Source organism: Perna viridis, chromosome 11 (assembly GCF_037379345.1).
Source record: "Perna viridis isolate PV_CMFRI_1.1 ecotype Kerala chromosome 11, ASM3737934v1, whole genome shotgun sequence".
Taxonomy (NCBI): Eukaryota; Metazoa; Mollusca; class Bivalvia; order Mytilida; family Mytilidae; genus Perna; species Perna viridis.
This window is the reverse complement of record NC_142455.1, coordinates 10,233,298-10,259,430: the sequence shown is the minus strand read 5'-3', so window position 1 is coordinate 10,259,430 and position 26,133 is coordinate 10,233,298. Positions and strand designations below refer to the sequence as shown.

The following is a 26,133-nucleotide window of genomic DNA, read 5'->3' as shown; positions in this document are numbered from 1 at the left end:
CAAGGTTCAAGTGGATCTAAGAGCCCGGCAATAACAGTCGGCGCTGATGTATTGCGACCCTAACAAATCGAACGGAAGACAGTTACAATCAGATGCATTGGAAACATCCCATGACTTTTTATAATGAGAATACATTTCATCAGAAATAGCAGGTTGCGTTTGGGACGGTCAGTAACCAGAGGTCGTGTAAATCGAGTAATAAAAAGAAATGACATCAAACTGAGATCACCAAATGGAAACGCCAACGCTTCTGGACGGCAGAAGCAAGAAGATTCATATTAAGACAAAAAGGTAAGTGGAAATTGACGGACCCCAAGTGAAAAAAACAATAAAAACAGACGACTTCCCGACGAGTAGAACAATTAATATGAATTGTAAATAAAATATAGAAGAAAAAGAAATTACTGTTGTGTAATAAAACCATACTAAAGAAAGACTTACCCATTTTTTAGAAAGATTAGCCAAACTATTAAAGGCTCTCAAAGGGGTTCCTGTGGGATCGTTTTCGCCCTCCCAACATTAAAATGTTCCCCTTCCTAGGTAAAGAGTCCCCGATCTAAGTTCACTTCCGGTCACCCAAGGCCCACCTCCGGTCTTACCCAATCTTCACAGTTTCCACCTCCTGCTCTCGGTCACTTTCGGTCCACGCCAACCCGTGCGAATGCGCATTGAGGTGTTCCATCCGCAAAACTAATAAGTCTACAGCTCATACTATACTACTGAGAGTACTAGTGATTCATTGTCAAAGTGAGTAAAGGCTGTGAGGTCTTTAATTTTGAAACGCTTGAAAGTTTTAATTAGGTAAATAATATTAGGCCCTGATATAGCAAAAACATTGTCTAAATATAGTTTAGATTTAATATACTTTATTTGTTGAACAACGTACAAAAGGGTTTAGACACAAGTACGTGTACATCTTTCTTATGAAGTCTTTTCCCTTTAAAGAAATACGCAATAATCTAATGAGCATTTGCATTCAGAAATATGTTGGGTTTTTTTTTAATTAATCATGCAAAACAGATGAAGAAAGGAAATAGAAAACTTTGAAAGGTTAAATATAGAAGAGAACACGTGTGCTTTTGCGTCATGGTGTGCCTGTTCTACGGAAGTAATTTAAACTTAAGAAACAAGAAATCTCTTTTTTATATTCAAAAACTGACTTTAATAATAGTACGTTTTTTTCGTTGGATAGATTCTCATGTTCATATTAAAATATTTCAAATTTACCGGTAACCACGCAAGATCATTCCCTAATTTCTGCCTTAAGAGACTGCATAAATGACATTCGAAAAAATAGTGGCATTGAGTTTCTACTTCGAATCCACATCTGCAAGGTGGATTACCAATAATGTTTACTTTATGAAGGTAATAATTAAGAAATGATGCTCCGCCTCTCATTTGTTTTAGAACAATGTTAAGTCGTCTGGGTCCGAAAGCATAATGTTTGTGGATATTGGTTTTTATTGTAGGCTTTAGTTCGCTTTTGAATTTTGATAACGAATCTAAATCTCTTGTTGATTGATCTAGTTTATTCCAATGTCTTATCGTAGAGGGAATAAGTAGTTCTGCTGTTATAGAGAGTCTACAGAAGGGTAATATTGTATCTGAAACATTTCTTAGGGGATAGTTAGTAGTATCTTGAATTGTTTGAGGAAGAAATTACACAGAAATGGAGGAGCAATTTGGTTTTTTAGTGTATAAATCATTTGGAGTTTTCTTCTCATACATCCGGTATTGCCGTAGATTAGATCTATCTTGGTAAAAATGGGTAATCCAGTTACAATCTAGCCGCTTCAAGTTAGATATTTTTTAACATATTCGAATAAACTATTCTACAGTTGTCCTACACTTCACATTTCAAATGCAAATTCTAATAAAAATATTCCTTCAAATATTATATTTAAGCTTTCGCATCACGTTGATATGTTCCATGGCACTTTTTATGATGTTGTCAGTTTGCCATTTTGATTAAATGTTACACCTAAGTGTTTATGAGAGTCAACAATCGGAATTGCTTGATTATTGAAGTTAATGCTAATATTAGGTATACTTATGTGCAAAATCATTAAGACATCAATCTTATTCGGATTAAACGTCATCAACCACTTTCTAGTTCAGCAGGATCATGATCTATGACAGATTGAGTATAAACAAGATTGTTACTAGAAACTCCATATGATGTATTATCTTCAAAAAAGTCTTGTCAATGGAACTCGCTTTTCAGATACATTGTATATCGTTTATAAAAATGATAAATGACAGAGAACCTAACAAATATCTTTGTGGAATTCCAGATAAGACACTGCAAACGGGGGCATTGTATTTTTATTACAACTCTTTGTTGACTGTTTCCAAGATACTTTTTTGTCCGCCGAAATGATCACCAGTCGTATGTTTTCAATTTATGCAGTAAACCTTTATGCCACACTCTATCAAACGCTTTGGAGAAGTCACAAAAGTCACGAAACAGCTTGCTTACTTTTTTTAATCCACCAAGAACAGATTTGTAAAGCTCTAATAATTGGTGCACTGTTGAATATCCCGGGAGGAACCCGCCTTGGTATTCGTCCAAAAGTTTATTTTCAAATAAGTGATTGTAGACACGTTTATGAATTATTCTCTCCATCACTTTGCCAACATAGTTGATAAAATAAATAGCTCTGTAGTTCGACGGTAAAGCGGTATCCCATTTCAAAAACTGGAGTCACGTTTGTGGTATTCCAGCTGGAGGGAAATTTGCAATATTGAAGAGATTTATTAAATATTATTTATAAGAGATTGACATTATTTCGGGGCTGATTTTCAGCATATCGTGGCTTATTATCTCAGGACCGGATGCCTTATTCGGGTTTAAAGTTTTGATAAAATCTGTTATTTCGGAACTTTTTATATTTATGGTAAATATATTATTATTTGATTTTCGCTCTATGTTCGGTAAAGGATTATTTGCTTCTTTAATGTTTGAAATAGAATAAAATATTTATTTAAAACTTTTCATCGTCCTCGTACACCGTACTCGACATTGACTGAATATCTAAAACATTTGTTAAAGGTGGAATATTGTGAGAACCTTTTCAGTTTTTAAAAGCATCTTCATAATTTTATGATTAACTTTTGGATTAGATGTATATTTAAGAATAAAGTTATCTAGATTTTCTTTTTTTTTCTTTTGCTGTTCTTTTCAAGTTGTTAACCATATTTCTTTTCCAGATTCTATAACAAACACGTATAGCCTTCCTTATTTCACTATTGAACCAAGGTTTATCTTTACCTCTAATACTTACTATTTTTGATGGAACACATTCTTTAATTATTGAAAGAAAAGTGTGTGTTAACATTTTACACATTTCAATAATGATGAAATCTAGCAAGGTTTAAGAACAATATGTACTTCATGTCTGTTTAGTAATTACATTTTGTAGATTAAAACGGTTAATAAAATCAACTTATCGATCGCATGAGAACGTCGTGTCCAATATCCGCCTTTAGACAAGTCTGGCCGATATATACAACAAAGGAAAAATCAGTTACCGTTACTAAGTGCTTCAACTAAAATTGTTTCACCTAAGTTTGTTTCAAGTTCAGGTTTTCAATTAACGTGTACAGTGTCTTTAGCGTAAGTTAGTATCCACCTCCAGAGTTATTTCTGTCTTTATGTATCACATTTTGGGAAAGAGGGCAGATCCTTTATATCGACACCGGGATCAAGATGTGTTTGAGTGATCGTTGCCATATCAAATTCATCTGCAAAACAATGGAGAAATTCTACTTTGTTTCTTCCCAAGCTTCTGATATTTACATTACAAATAGACAAATATCTATCTATTGATTCTATGGATATTAGTATTTGGGATTAGATTCTGACAAAGTGATAGTTGGACAATAAGAAGTGTAATTTGGATATTGGAAAGTAATATATCTTTATACGTATCTTGTTTTCGAATAATTGTAGAAAACATTTTCCCTCGTCCTATGGCACCCCTGTAACCTGCCTAAACATGACTGATTGGGTATTACTTGACAAAAACATCTATTGAAACTCCAGAAGGGGTTTGCCAATCATGTAGCGCACACATTCTCAGGAAAATAACACAAATAGTAGAAGAGAAGGTGTATCAAGAATTATAATACAATTATAGCGGTCAGCTCCACTCAAGATTGCAATTAAAAGGGTAAGATAATATTCGATGCTTGTATTCATATCAACGATAAAATTGATGCTTTTAAGTTGTTTCTGTTTTTTTATTACCATTTTTTTTAAATTTTGATCTTTGGTGAGTGGAACGGGAAACAATTATACCGTTATTTCATATAGCAGTAACATGATACACTAATTGCTTTTTGCATGTCCATCATTATAAATATACTAATAGTATACAATCCTTCGAAGGTAGATAATTTTGCAACTGGTATGTGTCAAAATACCTAATGGTGTGATATGTTTCAGGGGAGACAATTTAATGTGGCTATGAAAGCAATTTTAGCAAATTTTCAAAATGAGCCAGGTATAAGTAATACAATTTCTACTTTATATGATGTTTTGTAATACATATGAGAGTGATAATTATTGTAGAAGAGTAATCAAGGGAACCAGACATAGAAAACAGACATACATAACAAAAAAGTTAAAGTAACTAAAATCTTACATACAAAGTAACAAAAGCAAATGAGAAACCACCCTCTCTAGCCTTTCAATGTCATGGTGGTCTTTGATAATTTGTTTGTGAAAATTTTAGACATATTGACAAAAAATCTGCCATCCTATGTCCAGTGAGGCTCAATCAAGTTTCTTTGATTTTATACTTCGCATCTAATCCACCCAACTTGAAATAAAGATACTACAGACCCTGTGAAGTCAGCCCCATATCTTCACCTACACTTAGATATCGATGGTTAAGGAAAACCATTGACCAAACCATACGATATTTCATTTTGTTTCCTTTCTTCTGTGGTAACAACCATGCCGCACCTGCGCATGGAGTTTTCATAGCACAACTCATTCGTTATGCCAGACTTTTGCCCTATATATGTATACATTTTGTACCGCGCTATACTTCATACAATTAGGCTTCATGAACAGGGTTATGTTTCTACAAGATTAAAGACATCCCTACAGAAGTTTAACGGTTATTATTATGAAGTCGTTGATTGTTACAGTGTTTCCACCTGAACCATGGGAATCGATATTTTCAACGTGTCATAGTTTTCCTTTGCTCTTTCGTCTACCACAGATCTGACGTTTATGAACAGCTCGGTAGGTAATTCTAGAAAAGCAGAGGACGATTACCCTACCGGTGCATCTGGTCCATGCTTCCAGTATTTAGTGGAGCCCGAGTTGCTCATAAACTTTTGTTGCTCTGTACGTATTATTTTTTGTTAATTTTATTATTGTTTGTGTGCGTCTGTTTTCCATGTCTTGACTTGTCACTGAATTACATTTCTGAATTCCCGCTACAATCGAGGTTCCCTTGATAACTCCTTAAATACTAACGGATAGTTTGATCTTCAACTGATCGTTCATTTGAGATATTAGAGGATACAATTACTCCTGAAAAGAGAACAAAAAACGAATTCAAGAGAGAAAGTTATTAGTACATATTTAATCTCTTTTTAATAAAAATGTCGTTTATTTAATAGAAATAAAGTGAAACTTTTCATAAAAGACCAAAAAATCGACCTAATATTTAAAAAAAACCTAAAACGAACAATGAACAACGACAACCACTGAGGAAGTATATTGAGTGTCTACATGATCCATCATTCATTACGATACTTACTTCAGTTTGATATATATATATTCATGAGTAAAATGTCATGGGAAATTTTCCATTCGTTATCCACAAGATGGTACCTTTACATTAACATGCACATGGAAAATTATCATACAAAGTAACAAAAGCAAATGAGAAACCACCCTCTCTAGCCTTTCAATGTCATGGTGGTTTGTTTGTGAAAATTTTAGACATATTGACAAAAAATCTGCCATCCTATGTCCAGTGAGGCTCAACCAAGAAAGCAAGCTTTTTTGTTAAGTTGTTCTAAAATCTGTCAAGTTTTCTGTGATGGAAGTACCATTTTGGTCATCTTTTAGGCCCTTCTTTTTAGAATATACCAACTCCCTCTCTTTGTAGACTCTGACTATTATCTGAGATTTTCCATTTTATATTTGTCCAATTAAGTGGGATCTACCTATCTCTTTACTCTTATTGCCAAGGCCTAGTTTAGTGTTGAAGACATTCAAAACAAGGCTTTCAGTATCAACAGGGTGAAAAACTAGTCCATTCTCATCTGTTGGTATTAGTATGTTGTGCAACCTTAGACAAGTTCTTTTGGAATAATGCTCTTGATTTTCAAGTCAGGACTCTAGCTGGTCATCTTTTTGTATAATGCCATTTGTCATGCCATTTGTTGCGAGTTCTTGCTCTTTCCAGTCTTCGTGTAATTACGCATTGCTTGCATGCTTGCACAACCTTTCATTAAGCTCAAATATATATATATATATATTTTTTTTTGGTCGCGTGATTCAACATTTTGCGAGAGTGGTTTAATGTCATTGTCTACAATGCTCTGGACATGAGTTTCAATGACCCCACTTATTTTTTTTTCGTCAGTATGGGTATGATTGAGTTAATGATTTCATCACTTTTTCATGCATCTATAAACTGTTCTGCTATGCTTTTCCTAAGTGTTGTACCATTTTGGTGGTAAGAGATGTCCGATCACCGACCGATCCTGATCTTTTACGGACATATTTGACAAATGTGTTGTCGTAAAAACCGACAAATCCCAAAACAAAATCGTCTTTGTCTGTAAATTATATTACATGCAATGTTTATTATCAGAGGAAGAGGTATCAAATAAAAGCAGTAATCATATTTATACTGCTACTACACTCTCCAAAACCTCTAGAAAAACATAAATCAATATTATCCTCTGTCGGTCTCTCTACCAAAGACGATAATTGTGATCTATAGCTATCATCTAGGTAATGGAACCATAATGCCATAAGAATCCATACAAGCAATGCTACATACATGGATCAGCAAAATGTACCGCCAAGCTCCTATTAAAAGCTAACGTCTATACTCACAGCTGCAAAATATGGCATTCAGTACTAGTCCTACTTCGACACTTTTTACTTCCGTAGTGGTAATAATTCAATGATGATCCTGAAAAATTCGAAAGATCTTCTGGACGCAGAATGCATAGCATTAAAACCTATAATTGTTCGACTCTTTGCCCCGTGCGGGTCCGGATGTCAAAAGAATAGGCGACTAAATAGTGCTCGGAACCCTGGCCGGGGGCACCGTGTTGGGAAAGATGTCACGTTCCTCGCACGTTAAAGAACCCTTCTGTGGTATTTGTCCGGAGTAGGAACCATAGGGCTCCGCAAAAAGAGGTTAAATTTCCCGACCTTATCCACCTCTCCCTATTTCCAGTGGCAATTAAAATTTGTCGACCCCCAATTTCCCTGTGTCCCATCCCATTTTTCATTTCATCATTTCATGTTCATTTTATCATCCATTTCATGTTCATCGCCTGAATATAGCTGAAATATTGCCGCTCGGGCGTTAAACCCCAACGATCCATCAATCATGTTCAACTCTTAATACTCTTTATACTTCTATTCCCCATACGCAGTTAAAATTCCGACCCAAAAACATTATTCATCGTTCTTACTCCAAAAGAGACGGCTCACTTAGATTCTGATATTTAGCACTTATAAAGGATTTTTCATACGTCTTAAAACGCTTCCAAATAATCTGCCAAATATACCGAAGAAAATGTTTTCAAAATGCTGGATTTTTTTTATCGACAACATGTTTGTCCAGTGAAGTGGATATGTCATTCAACAAACGGTCAGCATTAAAATGGGAACAATTTGTGCACCGCTACTTGCTGACGTATTTCTTTATCCTAATTTTGCTGACTTTATAGCTGATCTAATTCAAAGAAAGAAGCATCATTTACCCAGATTTTTCAATTTGATCTCAGTTTCCGCAATAGATGATGTATTATCGTTAAGCTTTTCTAGTTTCTTTGATTTTATACTTCGCATCTAATCCACCCAACTTGAAATAAATGATACTACAGACCCTGTGAAGTCAGCCCCATATCTTCACCTACACTTAGATATCGATGGTTAAGGAAAACCATTGACCAAACCATACGATATTTCATTTTGTTTCCTTTCTTCTGTGGTAACAACCATTCCGCACCTGCGCATGGAGTTTTCATAGCACAACTCATTCGTTATGCCAGACTTTTGCCCTATATATGTATACATTTTGTACCGCGCTATACTTCATACAATTAGGCTTCATGAACAGGGTTATGTTTCTACAAGATTAAAGACATCCCTACAGAAGTTTAACGGTCATTATTATGAAGTCGTTGATTGTTACAGTGTTTCCACCTGAACCATGAGAACCGATATTTTCAACGTGTCATAGTTTTCCTTTGCTCTTTCGTCTACCACAGATCTGACGTTTATGAACAGCTCGGTAGGTAATTCTAGAAAAGCAGAGGACGATTACCCTACCGGTGCATCTGGTCCATGCTTCCAGTATTTAGTGGAGCCCGAGTTGCTCATAAATTTTTGTTGCTCTGTACGTATTATTTTTTGTTAATTTTATTATTGTTTGTGTGCGTCTGTTTTCCATGTCTTGACTTGTCACTGAATTACATTTCTGAATTCCCGCTACAATCGAGGTTCCCTTGATAACTCCTTAAATACTAACGGATAGTTTGATCTTCAACTGATCGTTCATTTGAGATATTAGAGGATACAATTACTCCTGAAAAGAGAACAAAAAACGAATTCAAGAGAGAAAGTTATTAGTACATATTTAATCTCTTTTTAATAAAAATGTCGTTTATTTAATAGAAATAAAGTGAAACTTTTCATAAAAGACCAAAAAATCGACCTAATATTTAAAAAAAAACCTAAAACGAACAATGAACAACGACAACCACTGAGGAAGTATATTGAGTGTCTACATGATCCATCATTCATTACGATACTTACTTCAGTTTGATATATATATATTCATGAGTAAAATGTCATGGGAAATTTTCCATTCGTTATCCACAAGATGGTACCTTTACATTAACATGCACATGGAAAATTATCCATTCGTTATCCACAAGATGGTACCTTTACATTAGCATGCACATGCAAATAATGATAAAAGCCAAAAAAGAAAGGAAAGCAATTAAAATCCGAAAGAAATATGTATACTGTGTTAAAACAGGGGTCAAGGCTTTCCATAGCATGAAGGGAACTGGTGCATTTAATGAAGACAGCACATTGCGATACAAGATAAACGAGTCCACTTCTGCTTTGTTTTGTTTTGTTTTGTTTTGTTTTTGTTTTTTGCTTTGTTTTGTTTTGTTTTCCTCTTTTTGCATAGCATTTATATTCATATTTATTACATGCCCCATGTTTAAGGTAATTTCTAATATTTATGTCCTCAGTAATTTCCGTTTGAAGTCCTGTTATATATAGATTCATGAAGAGTTTCTTTTAGCTCCGCCTTGCTTTAAATGGTGATTGCAAAGACAGTATAAGAATAAAAGATACACTCTAGGAACTAATCCAATACATTTATTTTTACTGATATACAGGTAGTTATTCAATTAGGTTGGAAAGAAGCAAGCTGAACAAAAATAGACAGAAAAATAAAATAATGCTGCAGAATCCATGAATTTTTTTTCCTATTCAAAAGCAGGTTTTGTACATTTTCTTTAATGTTGTTATGATATGATATCAATAACCAACGAGGTTTTATCCAATGTGCATTTTTAAATTGGATAATCAGTTTACATATATTGTAGATCTTTAATTTACAGAAACAAAACAGCCAGGTTACACCAGTCAGTGACACAATCGGTCTTCGTACTTAATAATAAAGCAGGTAACATTGATTTATATTCATAATACTGACGTTTGTTCCCACAAAGTAAACTATATTATCTACATTCACAGACACTACAAATGATTCTTTGTGCAAAGAGGTATTCCATTATTCTAACTTGTGAAGGGGGACGAAATGTCCAAATGCAAAGATAAAAGAAGAAAAATTGTTTACTGCACTATTGTGAGACACTGCTGCCTGTCTCTGAACGTCGAGAGTTGTGCTACTGTGGCCTGTACTATTGTTAGACACTGCTGCCTGTCTTACTCTGACTGTCGAGAATTGTGTTACTGTTGAAGACGTTAATGACGGTTTCCTTTTGCGTCTGAGATGAATTCACCTCAGTGTGTAATAGTGCTTCCCAACCTCTACTGTAGACATCTTTCAATGTATTTAGTAACGCGTCTTGCTCTTAATTGTTTTCCACAGTTAATTCATTTCTTATTATTGATAAAAAAAAATACACCCTTTGTTATTTTCATTCAGATTCATTATCATTTGCTTACATGTATCTTCGATAAAAGTACAATCACCCATAGCGTACGTGATTCAGCTTCTGAATCTATGTTTTGATCTTGAACTTTATTAGTTTTATGCCGAAGAAGGATATTGGTTAAAAATATAGAAGGGTCTGAAAAATTCCCGACGATGTTAGAACTGTCAAATAAATTTTTGGTCATTCCCTCCAAGGAACATCTTCTCTTCTCTGGCATCTATGGCAGCACCGCTTGCCGTAAGTCCAGCGCTCTAGACCACTCGGCCTGCTAGGCTATATAAAAATATATCTTTCGCTGGCCGGGTCATTCCTCCTCATAGGATTAATCTAGGGCTGTTACTTAATACACTATGTATGGTAGTACTGGACATTTCATCTAGATGTTATTATGTTGGATAGAGGATCAAATTAATGATGCATGTCACAACAAACCAGTATTATACAAACGTCTCAGAATGTGACGACTCTAAGTTTACATTATCTTCCCTGTATCAATTTGATCCGATAGAGCATTGTAGCGAATAGAGTCACATTCTGAGACGTTTGCATTTTTACTTAATAGTTACATATTATCTGACCTCAATTCAAAATATTCAAAACAAAACAAATACATAAATTCAATCGATACAAAGAAAAACAAGACAAGAAGACGGAGACGAAAACCAAATAATATAAAAAAAAAATAGACAGATCACTCACATGGACTAAATTAGTGAACGCATTTTGTGGATACCATCTTGGAGTAAATATAATATTTCTTCGATAGGATAAGCGTCATCTTATAAATAAATGAAGTATACAACTCTTAGTATCACTATCACTATAAGATGTGAGAGTTTATCTCGTATACCGAAAGTTTACTGCAATCAATGAAAACAATGAAGATGATCGCTTATACGTAATATGTCTATCCCACAAATTACATAATCTTGAGATATAATTCGTGAAAATATTTCAATAATTTAATTCGAACGGCATTACTGAACGTTTACTATATATATAGTTCTGAAATATTAAAACACCAATAGTTACTGTTGTATCTGTACTTAACTATAAAGTTCAATTCTAAAAACGGAACAAGGTAATGATCATGTGAGGTAAAATAGAACTCCAACATTCTACGAAATTGTTTGCCGTCAAGGTTTGTGGCGTTAAGTCTATATTTTTATTTACTTTAAGTATGTACAAACAATTTATTAGCATGTACGTTGAGCAATTTTTTTTTCTTAAACTTTGAATATGAAACACTGCGCTGAATTTGGTGTATTTATTTTCATAGTAATAAATATTTGCCTGTTTATTTTATTAGAAAATCCCGATCAAACTACCGTGCAATACATCAATTTAGTCTATACATCTTTTGTCCTCGCCTCGAGGATTCTTTTTCATTTACCACGATTCACCATAGTATAATCTATGCCTTTACTTCTTTTTTTTCAAGTGGTCTTTGATGGTAAGTAATTGGTAATCAAAATGGATTAACATTGACAAGTCAAAATAATCCATTGAGAAATAAAGCATACATTTGAATGGGAAATATTGTTGTATTATTGGATGAAGCATGTAGAATAAAGAATATAGTTTGACTGAGATAAATTAAATTTTCTATTTGTAGGAAAGAATATTTTAGTCATTAATTTACTTCATTTTATTTTGGTGGCATATTAAAGCTTGGGTGGATCCAGGATTTCTTAATGGGGGGGCGTGAATAAAATGAAGGGCCGCACGAAGAAAGCCTTAACAATGTTTTGAGTAGAATTTGTAGAAAATCAAGATATCCTTTTACCTTTAAGTAGTGTCGGGTTCGTCGCTTGTGAAACTGCCCCCACAGGAGCGTATCCATGGTCTTGAAAAGGAGGGCTACATGTTTTTTTATAACCGTTTTGTTTAAAGTTTGCTTAAAATTAGCAAACTTTTCTAAAAAGAGGGGGTTTCAACCAGGGACTCCTCTGGATCTACCACTGCGTAAGCATTCGTTTAAAAATGCCTATTTAATTTGTTAGTTGTATCTTCATCAATGTGCATTTGATTGTTAGCATAGATAAGTTATATTTCAGAATTACCTCTATTGTAATAACAGTGTGATATCTATTTTTTATTTTAATTCAAGAAAGTATCATAGGGTTGACATGAAATTCAAACATTAAATCATGCTGTAATATGAGTTCTTATCTCATCTTTTAGATTTATTTTGCACAAAGAAACTCTCCTCTCCTTGTTTCTCCGGAAAAGCAGATATACAATGACGGATCCAGATATTTTGAAAAGGGGTTACAGATGAGTTCCAGGCTATTGTTTGCACATTTTTGCCAGCGATTTGCACAAAATTAACAAAATGTTCCCACAAATGGGTGTTTCAACGCCGTTTCCTCCTGGATCCGCCACTGAAATATGTTTACGGAATTACATGCATTGTTTTTTTAGAAATTTTGGTTGTCGCTGGATTAACAGACTCAGATTAGAATTATAACTATCAATTTAACTATGTGTATAATAAGTTACGTGTAATTAGATTTATAAGTGTGTGGGAAATGATGGTAATTTAATTTCCTTGTTTAAATGTTCTTATAAAAAATTAAAATTATAGCAAAAATTGAGCTGATATATCACTAGTTAAATTTTTAAAACTATTTAATTTGTTGTTTTTTCTTTGTAATTTTTTATGAATTATCTCCCTTTTTAACATGTTCTCTAGACCCTTTTTATTAAACAAAATATCTTAAAACAATAAAAAGGTATTAGTAGGAAGAGGATATAATTTAGATCAACAGACGAGTATGTCAAAAATATCTGCATTGAATACTATCTGCCTAACAGACAAAATAGAGAAAATGCGTAAAAAAACGTCTCTCATCAAATTCTTTTGTAGATATCAGTTCTGGTTTAAAAATACTCAGTTTCTACTAAAACAGTGAGTAATGATTGCTATTGTAAATTATCTACAACTAAAACGTTTTGCAAATTTTAAAATAATCACCTAACATAGTTATCTCCCCTACTCATAGTACATTCTAAGTAATTTGTCCTATTGCTATTTATGACGGAAAAGTGTCAAAATCAGAAAACTTCAAATTTCAGAAAAGAAAAGAAATGTTAAAAATAAATACAAAAACACACAATAATGGGGAATCAAATCATATCATGTGCAACACAATTTTTAAATTTTACATAAAATAATAATAAATATGTTTCTTAAGTTGAAATAAAAAGTAAACTTAGTTGTTATAACAAATTAATTATGTTGTTATAACAAGTCAATATAGTCGTTATAAAAATTTAGCTAGGCTTTCGTACTGATATTAGTTTTCTCTACGAAAAAACTATCGCTGCTCTGACCTTTAAAATTACCTATAACGACAACCAGCAGGTACAAAATGAATTAGTAATTCATCGGCAAAAACACTACAAATTGACAATGAACTACCACTAATGCCCTATTTTTACACCGGTTTTGAAAGGGAATAAACGAAATAACGAATTATCAAAGTGCAGCAAAATTCCAACAGCCAAAACTACAAAGGAAAGTGTACTCAAACATCACAGACACCACACTTAGTTCAAACATAATAATCATCTGAAACTTAAAGTTTTGGCCATATGGAGTCCCACAAACAAGAAGAGTGTCACGTGTTCCTGAAGGGTTCCCAAGTCATGCATTCTGGCGTAGTATGACTTTACCATTACATGGAAAGTAATGAAATGTCTCTCACACGCTGAACTAAAATGTTATATTCTGTACCATCAAACTGGTTCTTGTTAATGTTGTCTCACATGAAATTTCTGTAAATAGTATTCTCTGAAACCGATAGGACATTGTCAAAAACTGTAAACTTTGACTATAAAAACTGCAAGTACTTATTTTGGGGTGTCTAACTCTAGATTATTCTCATCTATGGTAGTTTATCTTTTCCAAATGTTCAGCATTCCATTCTAATCTTCATTATTTTCCCTGTCCTTTACGCCTAAGTATTCCATGTCGTAAATTGAAAGCTCCCCAATAACATTTAGGCACAATTTTTATTTCTTTCGTTAAGGGTTCCTCAAGTCTTTTGAACCCTACATTGTCTTTCATGTTAACGAAATGGACGCCATAATAAAATTGATCCGCACAGAAAAGTTCCGGTTGGTATCTTCGTCATTGGATATTGCCTGAATAACGTAGATAAAGATACACTGTATATAAAGAAGACACCACATCACGTTAAGACGAAACCACATAAAGTAATGATATATCGAAATATAGCAAAGACGAAACGACCTCGTGTAAACGAAAAACACTGAGTGTAAAAATAAATTCACATAACGTAAATATATGTTAACAAAACTTATTAATAAAACGACAGAACCTACAAAAGAAATGGCAGAATGTTGAGACAAAACGACGTTACTACATGACATAAATGCAAAATGTAATCATTAAACCACGGCAGGTAATGTAAAAGTGACAGTACATCAAAAATGTGTATCTCCTCAGACAGTGGCGTTCCATACATTTAAGTGATGAATATATGAAACTATCTAGCTCTGTATGACGGATTCCGCTCTTCATCACTTCCTGTCAGTCAGAAACAAGGCTCTCAGTGCTTCAAGACTATTACTTTATATCGTGTTGAATACCGTTATAATGACATCGCACACTATTATCTTACAATGTCTGAAATATTAACCAATCTTTTCTCGTTACATTGTTTGTATAATACAATATATCACAAAAAACACTTAGGTTCCATCATAATATATTTTATCAAACTACCTACTGCTAAAATAAAAAGTGTTATACTTAAATATCACTGTCTGAAACGCAACAATGCGTGCATAATTCTATACACGTATACGACTATTACTTTATATCGTGTTGAATACCGTTATAATGACATCGCACACTATTATCTTTCAATGTCTGAAATATTAACCAATCTTTTCTCGTTACATTGTTTGTATAATACAATATATCACAAAAAAAAACACTAAGGTTCCATCATAGTATATTTTATCAAACTACCTACTGCCAAAATAAAAAGTGTTATACTTAAATATCACTGTCTGAAACGCAACAATGCGTGCATAATTCTATACACGTGATACGCCGAAACAGTTAAAGGATAAATATATATAAATATATTAATCGATTTTTAGTGATTTAATCACAGATTGTTTACTTTTGAAATGTAAGTATATAAAGTACGCTTTATGTAATCAGCTACAAATTTCAAACAAATTTTAAATCTAATGTTTAATTATAATTCCTTGATATAAGAAATAACATGTTATAATGTAAAACTGTATCATATTATGTTAACTACTTCAACATGTTAGTTTACAATAGTGTTTGTTTGTATTATCATTGCCATTGACCCATAACAATTTGTTGCATTATGAGTTTGTGTCAATAAAGAATTTTAGAATTTCTAAAGATTTTATATAAGATTTTAAAATGGTGCTTATTAATATTGTTGACATAATTTCGATGCTTTCTTACTTTACATGTTTTCCTGGGATCCGTTCTTAAGTCTTAAGTAATAGTCCTTGTAAAAATCATGCAAACGCTGCAAAATGTGATAAACCTAAAAAAAAATCCTTCACATTTTTATTTTTGTTATAAAGTTGCTTTATAGGTCTATATGAGGAAATGTATAATTATTCATTTCAGTCTGTCTATTCTAAGGAGATAATCCACATTGAAAATCCAACAGTTTTTATTGTGCTTTATTTTCATTTACAGAGTTATTCCTACTGCACAGTAATCAGAGTTTCGTCATTTGTACTGATATTTTTTAAGGTTTTTTTTTTTTCGCTTATGAATCTGCTTACATTTCAGGATTAAACAGACTAGGGTTGTGGAACTTTTGTATGGAATTTTAACGCTGGTAGCTGTATTAGTTGTTGTCTCGGCGGACCAAAAGCCAAATATTTTATTTATAGTTGCTGATGATTTAGGTAAGTACTATAAAGACTATTTGCAATAATTACAAATGCATTTTTCTCGTCACACTATCAATATGACTTTATAAGCACTTTTGAGCAAATCTGATTTCAATGGTTGTTCCTGTGCTTCACTTTGAGATCAGTTACTTTATTAGACTTATAAATTAAAATAGCGAAGTCTCGGCTTTTTCCTTCTTCGTTTTATAAATCAATCAAAATGATCAATACTGTTCGTATGGTGACTTTTCTATCGGTAGACTTTATTACCTTTAATAAAATGATGACAATCAAACTAAATGATGCAGTTGATAACACGTTCCTGCAGATCGTAGCGATGTATGACAATATCAATATATCTTGTGACGTTAATTTCAGATTGTTCACTTTCCATCCACAGGTTGGGATGATGTTGGATTTCACAATCCAGATATAATATCCCCTAACATCGAGTACCTAGCAAAGAATGGAATGATATTAAACCAGTCGTATGTACAATCATTATGCACACCGTAAGTTGTCGTTAATAGTATACAATATATTGCAAATGCTTTCACAATGAAAATTAGTTCATTTTATCATTTTCAAAGAACCATGGGCATCAATCTTTTGTTCATTTTGATATGTTCATTTAAATGTGTATCAATGATTTTCAGTTTGGAGTTTGCGTAAATACTAGTATACAGTTTGGATTTTGTTTCTGTAGGTCGAGAAATGCGTTTTTGTCTGGTTTTATCCATTCAAGTCTGGTTTGCAGGTATGTTTTTTTTTTTCTCAATTAATGATTTGCAGGAAAGCATGCAATTAATCAAATAAGGAACTAATTTTTTTAAATACATGCGCAGAAGTTCCACGCATGAAGATCATGCGTACTAATGCTTCATGATGATTTTCGTATGAATAATAATGAATATAATGCTGATCAAACGTTTCAATGTGATCATTATTCGCGCATTATCATATATAAATGCGATCACCTTACGATTTACGCACTAATCTGACTACTTGTTATTTCAATTAAAATAACTCTAGAATATTTCGCTGTATGTATTTTATAATTACTTACATGCAAAATATGTTACGTACTGGAAGCATATCAGGGGAAGTTGCTGGTGGTGTTAGATGTGTTTTTTCCGCAGAAAGGAAAAGTGCTCCTTTTTTTAATTTTTTTATTTATTTATTTTTTTTAATGCCACGAAAATTCTCAATAAAATATTTGAACTCCAACACACCAAAATAAACAAAATGATTATTCTGTTTTTTCCTGTTACAGAATTGGGTGATTTCGCCTTCTGCTCCGTCATGTGCACCATTGAATCGGACTTTTCTACCGCAGAAACTAAAAGAACTTGGTAATGCAACCCATGCTATAGGAAAGTAAGGGAAAATAGTATGGTGCATGTTTTATTTTAATTTATAGAAATATATTTTGTTTCTGTCAGTTTTCACATGACAGACCGAGTGATGGCTACTTATAAGAACTTGAACATTTGTTTGAGCACGTTTATGATTTATATTTTGTTTCTGTCAGTTTTCACATGACAGACCGAGTGATGGCTACTTATAAGAACTTGAACATTTGTTTGAGCACGTTTATGATTTATATTTTGTTTCTGTCAGTTTTCACATGACAGACCGAGTGATGGCTACTTATAAGAACTTGAACATTTCGTTCTTACTTCTTGACGTTTGAGCGTGGAGCATTGCTACCACAAGATATAACAAGGAACCAGTTAAACCAGACACATACTCAACTCACCATCTTGTGCACCACTGAACAGAACATTTCTTCCACAGAAACTGAAAGAGCTTGGATACAATACACACATAATTGGAAAGTAATATATAAATATCGGTATACCCTTCTGTGATCATAGCATTATTATTGTATCTGTGGTGTAAACTTAAAAATAGAATCACACATTTTTTTAGTTACTTGAAAAATGAAGCCGGAATTTTCTCAAATTTCAAAATATGTATGGAGGCAAAAATGGCAGAATTGACATTAATATTATTAAATACATATCATGAATTATAAATTTGCATTAATGAATGATATTTTTAATATATTTATTTAGCTTCTAGATTTGTTATTTTCTGAAGAGAGATTGACGAAGTAATGGGACCAACTCTGCGTTTTTACGAGGTTTTGATACATTTTATGGATATTACAGTGGTCGAGAGGACTACTATAACTACACTGTTTGTAAGTATATTGATGTGAATTTACGAGTAACTGAAATCGAATTAGACCATGATAAGATCCAACCTACTTTTCACACCGTTTTTATGATAATTTAACCAAAATAATTGCTGATGCGCTGGAAAAAATAAGAGTGTAACCGTTAATGTATTATAGGGGGTTGAACATTTTTGTCTTCATATCTGTATTTTTCTTTCTTTTGTTTGGCATTTTTTACCTTGGCTCCTTACATTTCATTCTTCTCGCTATTTTGGCCATTTCGTCATCCTGGATTTGGTTTGCCTTGAATCGTGAATCCTGTTTCTCTTTTACTCGATTTATTTAGAAAACAACAGTCATACTTATTAAATACTGCTATTACATGTTAGCTACCTATATTAAGAAAGCTGACTTTTTTATATATTGTAAAGTAGGCGGATCAGACTTTCGAGATAACAAGGAACCAGTTAAACCAGACACATATTCAACGGTAGGTTTCCATAGTAACTATTGGGGATTTATCAACCGTAATTTGCCTTAATAACCACTCTGGATTTATAAACGAAATAAACGGCGGGTTGCCGTAATAACTATCCTGGGTTTATCAACAGTAGGTTGTCATGGTTGCAACCATGGAAATGTATACTTAGCTTGCAAATCAACTACTGAAGAAAACAATATTTCAGAAGTAACACGCTTTCTCATTGAATAAAAAATTTGGTCCATTAACTCATAGACCAAACTTTGTATGACACAGACGTCATCAACCTTTTTCAATGGTTTTTTCAATGTATTTTGATACTAAAATTGAATTATAAGAAATTACTGTTTATTGTTTTTAATTACCTTGTTTTATGGGTGTATATTATGAAATGTGTAATTATTCATTCCGATCTGTCTGCTCTTAGGAGATAATAAACATTGAAAATCCAATAGTTTCTATTGTATTTGAGTGTCATTTACAGAATTTTGAAATTCACAGTGCATTCTATATAATTTTTATCTCCTATGAGCACGGGTGATATGAAAAACCAATTGTTAATTTCTGTTTACTAAAACATTTTAAACAAAATATCAAAAATAAAAATATGTAGGCTTTCCAACCATATATCACATTTTGCATGATTCTTCGCTGGAGTAACCCATGTTTCTGTATTTTCCATTCCAATCTGTTCATGAGGCTATACAGGTAGAGTATATATTTACATATTTACTTTCAATGTGGTTTTCCTTAAACAATGGATAAACGGTCTAACTTTCTGCGCTGGTAATTGTATAAAAAAGAATCGCATAGAACGCGAAAACATTAGCTTCAAGCTTGCTTGTGTTAATAAGAAATATCAAATGTGTTCTTGATTCAGAATTATTCAACAATCTTTTAACCTTTTTACAGTTATAAAAAACACGATTGTAAATAAGCGTCAATGATTTCAATGTTCTTTTCAATCAAATTGAATATTCGTGTTCGCCTGAATCGTTATTCGTTATCATATAATACGAAAAAAAAAGATAACTATTAAAACTGACTGTAAAGTCACCTATAAACAGAAAAACACCAGTTCTAAAGATTTGAACAGTATGTTTGGCTATATTAAAATACATCTCGATATACTCACTAACTTTTTACCGTAGGTTAATCAAGTCAAAGGCATGCAACAATTTTTTCGTTGTCCTAAATTACGTTTAGATAACGTGAACTCTGGCAGTCTCAGAATGCGACCACTCTATTCGCTACACTGCTCCATGAAATCAAATTGATACAGGGAAGATAATGTAAACATAGCAGGGCTGAAAAAATATAGCTTTCGCAGATAAAGTTTTATATATAATGTCAGAATGTGACGACTTATATATATAAATATATATCAACGCAGTAACATTCGTATAAAGTAAAACTACTGGACTCCATGTCACTATGTTAACGTGCTTGTCAGGTGTGTAGGAGTTTAAATAATTGTTTTTGTAGATTAACAACTCCTCAACTCTTGGTAACATAAACAAATTACTTAGTCGAATGTTTAACGTTTTTAATAATTTTCAGAAAATCCGGGCATAATAGTCGAACACTTGTAATTTATCAAAATCATCTCTTACTACATAAATTTCGTTTTAAACCAAACCCTGAATCATACGAAAATTTGTCAAACCAGACATTTCTAAATTATCCTAAAATAAATTTAACACGTTCTAAGGACCCTAGAGTCTCCAGTTTTTTTGTTTTTCTTTTTTTTTTTTTTTTTTTTTTTTTGTTTTGCTAACACGGTATATTTTACAGGTATGGTCTCTGCTATGGATGATGCAATTTGTAACGTCACAGAATCATTGAAGAAAAATGGAATGTTTGAAAATACACTGATTATATTTACTGCTGATGTAAGACCTTTATTTCTATTACTGCTAGAATTAACTCGGATTCATGATTTACCTCATTGTGGAATTACTACTAGAGTTTTATTACTTATATTGTCATGTCCATATTTTAACCCGCGCCAAAACTTTCAAAACTTTTCATTTGTTACTTTGTTAGTGATATTTTGACAATTTCATGTTTTGTGTTGTATGTGTGTATCTTTATACTTAGAACATGATATGTTGATTACAATCTTATCATTTTGATCTCGGAAGTGCAACAACGAAATAAAACAGTATGTTTGTGTGGTCTATAACTGTTTCTGCCACATCATGTTGGGCCATTGAGTTACAATTTAATTGAAATTCACTGAAAATGAACATTTCAAGGGCAGATGACTCTGTCACAAACCTCATTTTTTAAGATTCTATTTGAAAACTTGTTCGCAAATCCAGTGATGCAGAGATCAAATAACGGTCTTTTCAAATAGAGAAAGTATCTTTGAGTGAAATTGTATTGTCAGATCAGTGGGGTTTTGACATGCATGTTTCTGATTTTTCCCATTTTGCCTGATTCTAACAAACAGTTACACTTTAAAGTATTTTGTTGAGTTTTGATTTTTTTATTTCATATTCTCAATTTTCAGAAAGGTGGTTGGCCACAGTTTTACGGCAACAACTATCCATTACGAGGATCTAAGATAACAGTTTATGAAGGGGAAACTCGAGCAGCAGCCTTTGTTAACGGAGCTGGATTAAAGAAACAGAAGACTGTGTTTGAAGGGTAAGACTTATATGTAGCATAATTTAAAAAAAAATACTTGTTCTTGATTTTTTATGGTAATAAATAAGCATGCTGCTGATGGAGGGTGTCTTCATGGAATTCGTGTACAGCATATCGAAATTTGCAATATATTTCTCATTGGTAATTCTTGTATTTGCTATTTTGCTTTATGCATCCTTTAAAACAAATGCTTAATTAAGGAAGATACTTAGAATGACATGACAAGTAGGGTTAGTTAAGCTATTTGAATATATTATTTGCCTTAATATTCATATTACGTCGGTATTATAGATATCAGCCTTACATCTGTACTCGTGCGATGTTTAAGATAAGGTATAATTAAAATTTTATGATTGTACAGAATGATGCATGCAGTTGATTGGATGCCGACTATTTTGGCTACAGCTGGTGGTGAAGAAGGTAATTTTTGCTGTGTACTGATTTTCATAAATAATACGTTTACAGTACATTTATTCATTTCAGTGATTATATAACTATTATTTATTATATAATTGACGGTGTTTTATCGAATTTCCCAGTGTAAAAAAAATGATAATTTACACTGTGAAATCTCACATTCAGACTTTCTCTGGCAAAAACTTCAAAACTTTGATATCAATCGCAATCACAGAATTTAAAATTAATGTTGAAAATATAGATAGATTATTAATAAAATCTATAATATAAATAGGATAATCAATTGGTTAACGTGAATAAACAAAATATGATGACTACTGCAAAGAACGCTTGATGATTTAACTCATGTGCGGAATAGGTTCCACACACTCGTTAAATTTAGACGTTTTTCGGCACCCGTTTTTGGTTATTCACTCTTTCCAAATAATTATCCTATTACTGAGGGAAACTATTTATGGCATCAATTGTTGTGGTATTTCTTGTGTCATAGAACCTGAACTCAAATTCCAAACATCATTTAAATTTCAATTGACAATTTATAGATTGCACTAAATTCGATGAAATTGAAACCAAAAATTAACACAATACAGAGAAACGATAAAAACTAACACTAAAGACGAAATGATTTGATAATCAGTGGCGGCTCCAAGGGGTGCAGGGTGTTGGCTCCTTCCTTTTTATTGAACAATTTGCATTTTCCGGTGTAAAATTTACAAAAAAATAGTAAATGATGTCCTAACACCCCCTTTTTTTGATGAACTCGGCCTGGCACGTCTTCTTTTCCTATTCTCTAGACCCGCGCCTATGGTAATATATAGTATGTTTTTCTTATCTATCATTGTAATACTAAATATCGTGGAAAACCATTTTAGCATTGCCTATTGCCATACATAGCATTTTTATTCATGTGTGAATTACTCCGCGGTTAGACCAAACTGGAACGTGACAATGAAACGGAATGTCTCTAGAACTTCTTTTTGATCGGTTAAAATTTTCCAGTCACCCAATTTCTCCTGCCTAGGTTCGAAGTTTTAACGTACGTCAAACTAATTCTAAATCATTTCTGTTTTACATGTGATAATTCATTATTTTCATTGAAACAGTACCTGGAATTGATGGAATAAACCACTGGGATACTTGACGTAACGGGATGAAAACAACAAGGAGGACTGAATTCTTTTACAACCTAGATACTTCATGGCTCCCTATTAATGGGCATGCTGCTATCAGGTAAGTGTTTCTATGACCTGTTTTTAAGTTAAGTAGTTGATTTCAATAGTATGCATTGTTAAATGGTTCAAGTGGTAATAAATGAAAAGATACCAACTATTTTATATGAAATAAAAAAAAAAAAACACCGGTGATGTCTTCAATGTATTAGCCCCACTGCAAGTACGTACATTGCAACATTGCCGCTTTTTCAGGCCATTTAATTGTATAGGTTTTGAACTTCAGTTTAATTTCCTACACAAGATTTGTATTGTTTAGTTTCAATTTGACGTAAAGCAACACAAAAATAAAAACAAAATCAGGGTAATTAAGTCCGTAATCCTTTTCGGTTTCTGATACTTCTTTGTATCACTGCAAAATCAAGACTTGAACTAATAATGATAGTATAGTAGTTCAACACAGGTGTGTTTGATTGACAATACGTTTCTGATACAACATTCAAATGTTATTGCACAAGGTAGAATCTCTCAGTAAAGGAATTGGCTTACTATATCAATAGTTTTCATTCTGAGTACTTCTTGTAAGCATTTTTGGGGGGAATATACACAGCCAAATGTGCCACATATGATAATCATATGATTATCATATGTTCGTGAAAAACATAAGATTATCATATGATAATCATGCGATAATCATATGTATACCGAAACATATGATTATCATATGGTGCTCGATTTATATGAATCATATGATGCCTGTGTAGATCGCCCTACATATTTGATTCTTATGTTCCTGGGTTCTTTTAAAGGGAGATAACTCTAACATATTAATGCCAAATATATTTTCTCTAAAGCCTCCTTGAAAGACGTGTGCAGTATATCGAGATTTGTCAAGTCAATATGATTTAAATCTGTTATTTACAGAGTCGGTAATTACAAACTAATTGAGGAATATGCTGGTCCTTGTAATGGCTGGTACCCTGTTCCGACCTCTGAGGAAGATGGGGAAGTCGAGAAACCAATCGATTTAGGATATTATCAATTATATGACGTTTTAAGTAAGTTTTATAAATCTTTTGTTGAATCTAATCGTATATTATCAGCGCATGAAAAAAATTTAAATCCTATTTACGATGATAAATTGATCAATAACATGGACTGAATACAAAACATGCACTGTTATTAAATGAAACAAGAAATTTAAAGTTTTTTTCTGCAGTTCGGAGAGTCGAATTCAAGTAAATCCTGTGGAGGTAATTCTACAGGGTGTTAACATCAGAATGTTTGGTGGTAGGACTAAAAATGCCGAAATATCTGGTTTTCAAAACTAAGTTTATTACCCAGTATTCGCCAAAATTAGAAACGCGAACATATTTTTATATCATTTTGCGTACAAAATTGTCAAATTGCACTCCAGAAAAAATAAATCTACAAATTTTATGTATCCTTCTGAATAAAGAACACTAAGGATAGTACTGGTAGTAAAAGTCAATACTGATAGTGAAGATTGATCAAAGAATCATTCAAGTTAAGTTTGGCGACAGTGAAATTCCAAGTCTAGTTGTATTAGCTTAACATTGAACTTGTTCAAATATAGATTCATATTATTTACTAAATATTCACTTAAAATCAACTGCAATTGTTCTGATTGTTTACCATTCTATTTTCGCAAGCATCATTCTGTGCTGACTTTGCAAGCATTTAAAAAGTCACTACGAATGAAAAGATTGGTTAGTAACTTATCATATATACATCTGTAAATGTTTACTGCTTTTATTTTTTGATGATCCAAATGAGCGGCACAATCTACATTTAAAGGAAAGTAATATTTTAAGGCAACTAAAGGAAAGACTTGACATTTTTAAGAAATATATTGTGCCACCAGTATCGCGAAAGAATGATCCAAATTCTAACCCTAATAATTATGGCGGGTTTTGCACACCAAGGTGGTGCTAATGATGTGGAAATGTATACGATAGTGGTTTCAGTAATATCCTTGGAGCCCTCTTTTGTTTTGTTCCTTTTTTTTTATTTCACTTGAAATACAATGTTTTAATTTTATTTGTACGTTCTTGGCGTTCTAAAATGTTATTCATATCACTGATTTCTCGTACATCAAAAAATCAGTTCATTTTATAGATTCATTTGTTTTTTACCAATTTCGTTTTTTCCAATCGCTACTAACATTAATAAGAACAAACTTAAAAAAAACTCAAGTCTCAAACAAGAAAGTCCATGGATTTAAAAAAAAAACAGTACCACCAGCAAATGAAGCCATGCAACACATAAAGATCAAAACTTTCACGCAGCAAAAACCCAAGTAAAAGCAAAGGGTGAACAAGGTCCTCTGAATAGATACATGTTAACAGTGTATGCTCTCTAAGAAAGCCGTCATTTTGTTCTGTGAAGGTCAAAGTCTGTAACATATTCAAGAATATGTATGAGAGATGTAGGTCGTCAGTCACATTCTCTAAAATCTTGGAATTTCAAATAAAAAGTTATATCTCTGGAACAAATACATTGCAATCATTGATGTACACAACGTCATATATTAAAGTAATGTGATATACATATTTATATATATAATCAAGTCTAAGCTACTTCCCAACTCTAGAATTTGGTCGCTCACTCAACGGTATTTGAACCCCTTCTCTTCTCTGACATCTATGGCAACGACGCCTGCACTATGTTTAACGCTCTAGACCACTCGGCCAACTAGACTTTATAAAAAATATAGCTTTCGTTGACCGATTAATACTTCCTAGTAAGTGAATCTTAAACATGAATATTAGCACATGATGAAAGTGATTCGGACAACCTCTGACAGTATCGGGTAAGACATTAAAGGATCTGCAACATGATACAAATACAACTATACCAAGTATTTAATATCAATT

At 32.7% G+C, this 26,133-nt stretch overlaps 1 pseudogene across 1 annotated transcript; it reads left to right on the top strand.

The window, feature by feature from the left end:
* Window positions 1–232: 232 nt before the first annotated feature.
* Window positions 233–25,892, top strand: LOC148602934 (arylsulfatase B-like; annotated as a pseudogene). Its single transcript, XR_015916785.1, has 15 exons — window positions 233–291; window positions 16,232–16,350; window positions 16,736–16,847; window positions 17,042–17,092; window positions 17,609–17,730; window positions 18,453–18,541; window positions 18,949–19,044; window positions 19,189–19,205; window positions 19,656–19,756; window positions 20,770–20,890; window positions 21,514–21,650; window positions 22,012–22,070; window positions 23,171–23,297; window positions 24,161–24,293; window positions 25,019–25,892. The product of XR_015916785.1 is annotated as an arylsulfatase B-like (transcript).
* The last annotated feature ends 241 nt before the right edge of the window (window positions 25,893–26,133 follow it).